This window comes from Chinchilla lanigera, unplaced genomic scaffold, assembly GCF_000276665.1.
Source record: "Chinchilla lanigera isolate Chin_1 unplaced genomic scaffold, ChiLan1.0 scaffold00007, whole genome shotgun sequence".
Taxonomy (NCBI): domain Eukaryota; kingdom Metazoa; phylum Chordata; class Mammalia; order Rodentia; family Chinchillidae; genus Chinchilla; species Chinchilla lanigera.
Genome location: NW_004955408.1, coordinates 38,851,990 through 38,863,273, shown reverse-complemented (window position 1 = coordinate 38,863,273; position 11,284 = coordinate 38,851,990). Strand labels below are relative to the sequence as shown.

The window sequence follows — 11,284 nt, the reverse complement described above, 5'->3', positions numbered from 1 at the left end:
AAAAAAAAAAAAAAAAAAAAAAAAAAAAAAAATAGAACTGAAAACAAAATATGCCTACAAAAACTATGATATAATTCCAGAAATTATACTGAATAGATTCCAAAGGTTGAAAAATAACATTTAGGACACACCCAAGGGTCAATATACTGTAACAGTTTTAGGCTATAGGTCATTAATTGTACATTGAGTGGACACAACTGGCCACCAGTATTTTTTTCCTGTGGACAGAAATGTATTTCCCACCAAATGTATTTGTAGGGGGAGAATTTAAGAAAATGTTCCTGCTTTCAAATGGCTTGTCCAACAATGTGATGCTTTAACTCAACATTAGCTCCCCAAATTATATACCATATACACAGTGGAGGAAACCAGGAAGAATGGACAAGTATATCTTGAAAAACTCAAAAATTGATTCACATTTGCTAAAAACCTAACAGGTGCACCACACCTCTGTTCAGCTTTTATGATACTCCAAGTAGCAAACATATTTCAGTAATTCTGTTTTCCTGATCCAAGAACACTTAACAGAGCAGCTCCCAAAGTCATAAAGTCCTATTTACTGTAAACCTCTACCCCCGCTAACATACTCACAAAACTATCTTTGGCATTACATTACTGAGAGGGGATTTGGAAGTTATCCCTTTACTTTCTGTAGTGGATTGACAACTGGTGGTCAACTTATAACCCCCAGCTAAACTGAGTCAGCATGGTGCTGGGTGTGGGAGGCCCACCTGAGGACTGCTGCCAGCAGCATAAGAGGCAGACCTGAAGGAGGAGAAGTGAGGCTGTTGGGAGCTGAGAGGCTGTAGGAGCTGTTAGTTCTTTTGGAGGAACTTGTCATGCTGGCTTTCCTGATGAACTTGGCCGTTTTCATCCTCTGAAGAGCTCAGGATCTTGTTGGCACTGAGAATGGCTTTGGTTCACTTTGGGGGAGCTCTGGTCCTCACTTTGAGCATTGCTTCCTGGCTCAGGAGGGGAAGATGGTGCACTGCTGGTCTCCTGAGAAGCTCGCTGCGTTGGCTTCCCCGATAGGAACATGGCCATCTTGATTATGGGAGGAGCTAGGTATCTCTCTGTTGCTCAGGATTGCTGTGGTACCTTTCAGGGGAGCTCTGGTTCTTCTGAGCATTGCTTCCTGGTTCCAGTGACGATCCCTCAGCCTGCTAGCACAGCTCCTTCAACCCGCTGGCACAGACTTCCTAGATTCCACTACTGACCTCTGGGCCTTCCCAGTGCAAATCCGTGAAACAGGCCTGCATGAGACGTTGTTGTGGGCTCCAGGCCTCCAGTTGGATTTGTGGGAGGCATTGTTACGAGCTCTAGGTACTCAGCGGGCCTCATGCAGGACGTTTGTGTGGGATATAGGCCCTCAGCTGGATTCCTTGGTCTTAGGGTGTGGACAGATTTCCTGCACTCTTTTGTACATTGTTCTTTGGGCGATTATTATAAATAATCTTGCATGTGTCCTGTATTATATTGTTCCCCCTTGCAAAATATCCCCCCCAACCAACACACTTTCCCCATATGAAATTTCATATTTTTTCACACACATATTTTTCTTTTCATATAAATAGCAAGCACTAAAAATCCTCAAACACTATTAAGTATTATAACTTACTTTGTGCTGTAATGTTTTTCTCACTAACCTCTTTGCAGGTCAACAGATACAAATCTAACATCCTTCTTAGCGTTAACACAATTTTCCATTATACAAATGTACCAGCATTTACTCAATCATTTTTCTGATTTATTTTTACTCCAGTATATTTCAGTAAACATCTGTATATAACATTTTGTACATGGGTGATTTTTTTTTGTACATGGGTGATTTTTTTTTTGCTATAGTGTAATTTCTTGAAAGTATATGAATTCAATTTTTGTACACCTATGCAATTTTGTAGTTCCTTTAGTTCTGCCAGCAATAATTGAGTATGCTCATTCCCTTGCATATTCACCCAGATGGATGCTGTTAACTGCTGTGACTTTCTACCATTCTTATGAAAGTGGTATGCTGGCATACTGGAGAGTACTGTGGGTTTGGCTCATACCATCACAACATCATACAAATATTTTGGTTTCTCAGGGTATATACTAGTTAAGTTTATACTGTACTGCAGTTTACTAAGGATGCAATAACATTATGTCAGAAAAAAAACCACATAAGCCTTAATTTAAAATATTTTATTGTAGCCACATCTATAGACAGCTGGTAGGTACACATTCACTCCCAGATGACTTCCTGCCCAGGAATTCTGCACCCTGGCTGTGTCCACCTGCCAGCACTGAGCCCGCTCTACATTTTGTTTCTCCTCAGCACAGGCAGCAGAGGCACGAACTGAACAATCTGATGGTGGACAAGGTCAATGCCCAGTAGAGAAGGCAAGACCTCTTGCCTTAGAGAACCAGCACTTCCAAGGAGAACTGATGGACTAGGCCAGCAGGCTACCCTCAAAGAGACGCATTAACAACAGGTTAAAATTGGAGAAGTCCAGTGCAGTGCCTGCCACATTAGAGGAGGTTTAGTCAGGAGCCACTGGGGAAGGTGGTAATTTTTAAAGACTGAGGCAAAGAAGAACTGCAGAACAACTTCATTTCAGGGTTTCCAGCATTATCCTATCACAGTGATTGGGTGAGAAACAGCCACAGAGAGAACATCTTGGTTACTTTTCTCTCATTGCTGAGAGAAAATACCTGACACCCAGAATTTAGGAAGGAAAGGTTTATTTAGCTCACAGTTTGTGGAGGTTTCAGTCCATACTCGGTTGGCTCCAAGACAGAGTGGCACATGGCAGAGGGCAACAGTTCATGACAGCAAAAATAGTAACAGCACAAAAAGGAGGAGGGCGAGCATCTTCCCTCCCTCATACTGTATGCAGGCTCCCCTACCCAGGGCAAGTGTAGCACTCACACCCATAATCCCAGCATTGGACAAGAAATCAATCACAAACTCTAGAAGCCTGCCCCATGACTGCATGAGGCTTTGGGGGACATTTAGGCACAAACCATAACAGAGAGTGTGGGTTGGACTCAGAACTCCCTGTTCAAGTTCAGGCTGGAAATGACATGGGGCTCCAATCTCCATGGGAAAAGCCAGGCCCAGTGAATGTGGCTTCAGAAGTGGCTGGGCCTGAAAATGCTAGCATTAAGTCCAGTGGTCTGTGTGAAGCACTGCCCTGCTGTCTATATCCAGCAGAGAGCAGCAGTCCCAATCTGCCAACATGAGTAAGACACACACCCGCTTGGATGGCTGCCACAGTCTGGGTGTAGAGAAAGGGGCTTCTGGAGCGGTGGGGTCACATCACAGAATCACAGGCCATGAAGCCAGGCAGAGAGAAGACTTGCTGGACTGCAAAACTGAGGGTTCTGGAAACCAGTTAGTCAAAATACAGAGCAACTTTTCATACCTTTTTTTGTTTGCCTTTATTAGTTTTATTTTTTCTGTTTTTTAACCTTTCTCTTCCTACTATTATCTAGCTCTATTAATTTCCTTTTACTCAATATGATCCTTCATCTTTGCTCTCATCTTCCTTTTATTTTCAAATTTTACTTTTTTCCTTTTCCTATTCCACACCTCCTCTACCTTTACTAGTCTACCTGTTAAGCTTTTTTAATCTTTAGGTAGCACTACACTTTTACTGTTGAATGCTTTTTTTTTCTTTTTGGTCTTTTGAGGCAGAGTCTTGCTATGCAGTTCAGGCTGGCCTTGAGCTCACTTTGTAGCCCAGGCTGGCCTTTAACTCAAATGATCCTCCTGCCTCAGCCTCCCACAGTACTGGGATTACAGGCATGCACCACCACACCTGTCAATGCTTTTCTATTGTTAACGGAGGTATGGTTATTCCATCTAGTAGACAGTCACTATGTCAGTATTTGGTCTGTCTTCGTGTTTATAATAAAATTGCTTTTCTATAGCAAAAGACAGTATATTATTGGTTCTTAGGGTATATCAATGTCCAGTTTATCTTTGATGCTATTATTGTTGCTGATTTTATTGCTATTGCTAAGATGGCACAGTCATTAATTGGTTTTCTTTGCACGTCAATACCTGGATTGCCTTTGTGTCATCAACAATACCGAGATCCACTTCCAGAGAAGTGGTGCTGGACTAATTGCACTGCACCCTTCCCTCTCAAATTCAGAGTTCAATGGACCTTGGAGAGAGGAAAAGGTCTACAGGCAGTCATACCCAGAGTGTATCACTGTAAGCAGTTACTAACTAAAGAGATATTCATACCAACAAGTCTTTCCATTATAATATGCGCAGGTATGCACATGCGCGTGCACACACACACACACACACACACAAAAGCAACAAAATACCTCCAAAAAACTCTGCTCTCAAAGCTGATCTATGAGGCATAGAGAAAGGGAGCAAAAGCCCCACAGTTGGAAATTACAAAGATAAGATTAAAAAAACCCTAGATCAATAATGTGCCTGGCGATCTCCAAGATATATCTACACTGATAATGGACATAATCAGTAATAACTAGTAAATTTACAGAAGACACTAACAAAAAGCTAGCTTAGCTGAACAAAACAATACAAAACATGAATGACCAGTTTAGCAAAGAATTAAGAGTTCCATCAGAAACCCTGGAGATGAAAAATTCATTGTAAATATGGACAGCTGAAGTGGCCAATGTGAGGACAGTGTCAAAACTAGAAGATACACCTGATGCTTCTGCCTAATTGAGAGACACCTTAAAAAGCAACAGGAGAACAGGAAAAATGGATCTAACAGCTGGTAGCAGCCACAAAGAACACTAGTCTCAGATTAATTGGGATTAGCGAAAAGTCAGAAGACAGCAGCAATGGTATAAAAAAAACCTTACAGAAATAACAGAAAACTTTTCAAATATGGGAAAAGAAATTTAACATGCAGGTAAGTGAACCATATAGAATCCCAAAGAGCAACAGTACGAAAACAACTTCTCCACAGAGGTTCTTTGACTGTTCTTCACAGTCAAAATCTGAGAAGTCCAACACAAGGACAGAATCTTAAAAGCTGTTAGAGAAGAAAACCAATGAATCACTTACTAAGATAAGATCATTAGAATTACAGCAGACTTCTCAACATAAACTTTAAGGCCAAAAAAGTTTCGAGTGAAGTGTTTCAACTGTAAAACAACTTCCGACCCAAAATTGATGGAGAAATAAGGTCTTCCAATGAGAAAGAGCACCTCAAGAAATTCATGACCAATAAACCAGTACTCCAAAAAAAATCATCAGGGATAACCTAGAAAGACACAATGAAGCAAATAATGCCAAAAAGTCTAAGAGAACAAATCTTCCACGCAGAACGAGCACATAAACAAAAGGGGGGAAAGAAATTAGCAAAGGAAAAATAATGCAATTACAGAAAGAAGTTAATACTTTGAGAAATAATTCTCAGTATGAATGGTCTCAATCCTTCAATCAAAAGACACAAGTTGCAGAACAGATCAAAAAACAAAATCCAATGGTGTGCTGTACACAAAAAATGTATTTAATCCAAACAAAAATTTATAGACTAAAAGTCAAAGGATGGAAAATAGTCCATGTAAGAGAAAACTAAAAAACTGGAGTACCTATCCTATTTTAAGACAAAGTGGACTTCAAGCCAAAACTGATTGGAAGAGACAAAGGAGGTCACTACATATTGGATAAGGGAACAATTCAACACATAGAGATAAAATAATAAACACATATGCATTGAACACAAGCACACTCAACTTCATAAAAAACACTTGTGAACATAAGAGATACGATAAACATCAACACAATTATAGTGGGAGACCTCAATGCTCTACTGGACAAATAGATCAACTACACAAAAATATAACCAGAAATTTTGGAATTGAAGTAAACCTTAAACAAGTGGACAGAAGAACAAAAATCACATGATCATCTCAACAGATAAAAATCCTTTGATAAAAGTTCAAAATCCATGATAAAAACCCTAGACAATAAGGTAGAGAAGGGCCTTACCTGAACCTGATAAAAAGCCATTTATGATAAACTACTACCAACATCATATTAAATGAGGAAAAACTAAAAGCTTTCCCTCTAAAATCAGAAAGGAGACAAGACTATTACCACTCCTGTTCAATACTGTAATAAAACATTAGCTAGCACAATCAGACAAGAGAAAGAAATAAAAAGGTATGTATTGCAAAGGAAGTCAAATTATCATTATTTGCAGATGACATGATATTCTACATAGCAAATCCAAAAAATTCTACCAAGACTCCTAGAATAGCCAAATTTAGTACTATAAAAGGACACAAAATCACACAAAAATCATGTTTCTGTACATTAATAATGAATTCACTGAGAAAGTAATTAGGAAAATGATACCATTCACATGAGCACCAAGAAAAACAAAATACTTACAAGTAAAACTAACCAAGGAAGTGGAAAACCTCTACAATGAAAACCAAAGTACTCTGAATACAGAGACTGAGAGGACATCAGGAAATCAAAAGTTATCCCTTGTTCCTGGACAGGCAGAATCAATACAGTGAAAATAGCTATAGTTCCAGAACTGACACACCGATTTAATGTACTCCCAATCAAACAGCATCTCTCACCAAACTAGAGAAAGCAACCCTAACATTAATATGGAACCAGAAGAAACCTAGAATAACAAAAGCAATCCCAGGTAACTATAGCAAAGCAGGACACATCACAATTCCAGACATGCAGCAGATGGAACAGAATAGAGGATGCAGAAACAACCCCAGGTACATTCAGCTATCAGATCTTTCAAAAGGTTCCAAAGACAGAAACTAGAGGAAAAGCAGACTTTTTAAATAAATGGTTCTGGGAATACTGGCTATCCACATACAGAGAAGATCAAATCTATACCTGTATCTTTTAGCATATATTAAACTAAAATAAAAATGGATCAAAGATCTAAATGTTAAAACAGAATCTGCTGTAAGATAAAACAGGTAAAACAACGAGAGAGGCTAGTGGTGGCAAACCTATAGCAGGCATGCTGCAGGAGCATGTCTGTATAACTGTATCACTGAAAGCTCTAAAAGATTCACCATCACTGACATGGGTATAGGTAAGTCACCTTCTAAACAGAACCCCAGCTGAACAATAAATAGCACCAACAATCAATTTATAGGGTTATATCAAACTATAAACGTTTGCACAGGAAACCACCGAGTGAAGCGACAATGCACAGAACAAATTTTTGAGAGCTCCTCTGTGGACAGAGGGCTAACATCTAGAATATTAAAAAAAACTCAAAAACATTAGACTTCTCCAAACTAAAAGACCCAATCAAAAGGCAGGCAACTAAAATGAACAGACACATCTCAGAAGTAGTACCAATGGCCAATAGATATATGAAAAAAGTGTTCAACATTGTCATTGGAGAAATAAAAATTAAAGCACCAAGATTCCATCTCACTCCAGAAAAATGGCTGGCATCAAGAAACCAAACATAGGAGCTGGGGATTTAGCTCAGCAGCACAGGGCCTGCCTGGCAAGCGCAAGGTCCAGAGTTTGATTCCCGGTACTGGGAAAAAACCAAAACCAAAACCAAAACCAAAACCAAACAAAACAAAAAAACCCCCAAAAACAAAAAAGGAAACCAAACATGGTAAGTGCTGGTGAGGGTATGGGAAAAGGAACTCATGTTGTTGGTGGGAATATAAACAGTGTAATCATTATGGAAATTAGTATGAAGATTCTTCAAAAATCTAAAATAGAAATTCCATTCTGCCCAACCATTACCCTTCTTGGTATTGTCCCAAAAGTTAAAGACATCTTATTACAGTGATACATGAATACCCATGTTTTTAACAGCACAATTCAAAATAGCTAAATCTTGGAAACAGCTATGTCAATCAACAGATGAATGGATGTGGGGAGTGGCTGAAGCTGGAAATTGATCACGCATGTGGAGCTGGAGCAAGGCCTTCCCAAGAACAGAGAGCCAAAGGCAAGCTATGTGAACAAGCTGCTCTAGCTCCAAGAACTCATGGCGTCCCAGGCTATCATGCAAGTAGACTGCTAGACAGACGGGTGTCACCTGACATCAACCTGCTAAACTGTCGTTGAGCAGTTCCTTTCCTCCCATCTAGAGAGGGGGCTCTGCCTGACCTCAGCTTTTTGTATTATTTTATATTTATTTCTCCATCCTCCCACTATACCCTCAACCCCAGAACATAGCTATGCTGAATGTGGCAAATGGATAAAGAAATTGTGCATTTATACATAATGGAGTACTAGCTCTACTATGAAGGATAAACTTGAGTCATCTGTAGGAAAATGGATGCATCCTGAGATCATATTAAGTGAAATAAATCATACACAAATATTGTATTATTTCTCTTCCCTATGAAACTCAAAATGGAGCAAAATAAAAGATAATGGGAAATAAGTAGATTCATCATTTTCAAATGGGAATGAGATCAAAGAGACGGGGGGAGAGTCAGGCGTGGTGACACATTCCTGTAATCCCAGCACTTGGGAGGGTGAGGCAGGAGGTCGTTGCGAGTTCGAGACCAGCATGGATTACAAAGTGAGCTCAAGGCCAGCCTGAACTGCACAGAGAGACCCTGTCTCAAAAAGACCAAAAAAAAAAAAAAAAAAAAAAAAAAAAAAAGCAAGGGAGGGCAGAAGGGGATGAAAAAACAACTGAGTTGTGTTATATACATGTACCAACAACTTCCCACAAAGAATTTTACTAGGTACTGCATATATACTAATGAAAAGAGGGGGGAGTACACCCATCACTTAGTGAAGCACAACTGTATTTAAAAAAAAGTCAAAAAGAACCAGAAATGAAAGATGTAACTGCTATAATGTAAAATTCAACAAATGACAGATTCAACACAAATGAAGGGGAGGGATGAGCACATGTGGGAAGGCAGAGCAGAGAAGGGGAGAAGAACTAGAATGTGTTATGTACAGGTACCAACTGTCCATGATGAATGTGATATTATGTACTCCAAACATATACTAATAAAAATAAAAGCACATTTAAAAATAAAAAATACTGTAAGAGAACTCTTAAATTTCAAGAAGCTTACTGCTAAATGCTAAGGATCGGGGCTGGGGATTTAGCTCAGCGGCACAGAGCCTGACTGGCAAGCGTGAGGTTGTGAGTTCCATTCCTGGTATTGGAAAAAAACAAAAAACGAAACAAAAAAATGCTAAGGATCATCTGAGTCTATAGCAAACTGTAATTTTTTTGCTGACGTAGGGGAGGGGGGTCTTGCCTTGATTTTAATAGCTGCTGGCTGCTAAAAGTAGTGGTTACTAAAGGTTGGGATAGCTGTGGCAAAGTTTAAAAATTAGGGATGTTTGCCACATTAATGATTCCCTTCGTTCTCTGTTGCATGCAATTTTACTCAGAGCTTTCAAACTGAAGTCAATCTTCTCTCAAACCCTGTTGCTGCTTTATCAACTAAGTCTGTGTAATACTCTAAATCCTTCATTTCAACAGTGTTCACATCACCACGAGTACATTCCATGTCAAGAAACTACCACGCTCATTTCTAAGAAACAACTCATGTGTTCCATTTTATCATGGGAATGCAGTGACTGAGTCACTTCTAGGCTCGACTTCTAATTCCACATTTCTTATTATTTCCACTCTGCAGTTATTTATTCCATGGAAATTTGAAATCCCTCAAATTCCTTCATGATGATTGGAATCGAGTTCTTCTAAACTCCTACTGTTATTACTATAACCTCTCTTCCCGAATCATGAATATTCTTAGCAGCATCTAAAATGGTGAATCCTTTCCAAGATTTTCAATTTACTTTGCTCAGATCCATTAGAGGACTCACCATCTATAGCAGCTATAGCCTTACAAAATATATTTCTTAATAAGACTTTAAAGTCAAAACCACTCAATCCATGGGCAGCAGAATGGCTAGTGTCAGCAGGCAAGCGAACAGTAATACAACTCCATCAGAGCTCCTAGGTGGCCAGGTACACTGTCAGGTTTTCTGACCTGTGAATCTCGACAGTGGACTTAAATTCAGTATATCATGTTGTAAATAGATGTGCTGTCATCCAGGCATCATTGATCCACTTATAGAGCACAGGTTGAGTAGATTTAATTTTTAAGGGCTGTAAGATTTTCAGAATGGCAAATGAACAAAGTCACCAGTTGCATTACCTTCTAAAAGAAAATCAGCCTGTCCTTTGAAACAAGGCATTGGTTTCTCTTCTCCTACCTTGAAAAATCTTAGATCAAATCTTTTTCCACTGAAAATCTATTATATGAAGCCACATTCATAAATCTTATCAAGATCTTCTAGATAACTTGAAGCTTCAGGGTCAGCATTTGCTGCTTCACTTTGCACTTTTTTCTGAGACTTTTCAGTGACATTTTATTTTATTTTAAAGAAAAGAAAAATAATAAAACATGGTATAAAATTTCAAAACAAGATTGTAGGAAAGTAACAATGGTTAGTATATTGTATATTGTTATATTCAAAGTAGTTGCTCATATTACAAGATATAGGCATGAAAAATTGATCAAAGAATATAGGCATAAACCTTTCCTTTCAATGAGCTAATAGCAATTAGTAGTATGACTATTTTACCTTGTGTGTGTGCATGTATATATGTATATATATATTTATTTATTTCTCCATTTTCTTTCTTTTCTCCATTTCCCCATTCCAATTTCTCTTCTCTTTTGAGCACTTTCTTCTCATTTCACAACATGTATTGTACATTGTGGGTCTTATTCTTTCAGCTTCTTACACTAGTGAGACAAAATGATATTTACACATGCAAGACTGGTTGCTTTTAGAGAAATGGATTCCTTAAAGTTCATAAACAAACTCTGGCTAGTCCTGAAGCTTTATTGCCTCTCTGAGCCTTCATAAAATTGAAGAGCATCAAGTCTTTGCTCTGGAGTACACTTTGGTTAACAGAGTGTTGCGGCTAGCATGATCTTCTATTGAAACTTTCTCCATATCAGCAATAGGACTGTATTACTTTCTTAGCATGCATATATTCACTGGAGTAGCATTTTTAGTTTAAGTTCCTTCAACAACTTTGCTTTCTTGCATTTACAACTTGGCTGTTTGGCACATGTAGCCTAATCTTCAGCTTATCTCCTCCTTTGACTTTTTTTCTTCATTAAGCTTAAACATCTCTAGCTTTTAAAAGAAGAGGCAAGAGACTCTTGTTTTCATTTTAACAGTTAGTAAGGCCATCGTAGGGTTCTTAACAGGCCTAATTTCAGTACTGTTGTGTCTCTGGGAATAAGGATACCTGAGGGGAGACAGAGAAATACAGGGGAATAGACAGTCAGCAGAGCT

General features: G+C 38.8%; 1 long non-coding RNA gene across 1 annotated transcript in view; it reads right to left on the bottom strand.

Annotated features, from left to right (window-relative positions):
- Positions 1-10,600, bottom strand: part of LOC106147106 — a 13,274-nt gene extending 2,674 nt beyond the window's left edge. Inside the window, exon 1 of the long non-coding RNA XR_001231863.1 lies at positions 10,559-10,600. This is a non-coding gene — a long non-coding RNA (uncharacterized LOC106147106). The remainder of the gene's footprint in view (positions 1-10,558) is intronic.
- Positions 10,601-11,284: the final 684 nt, after the last annotated feature.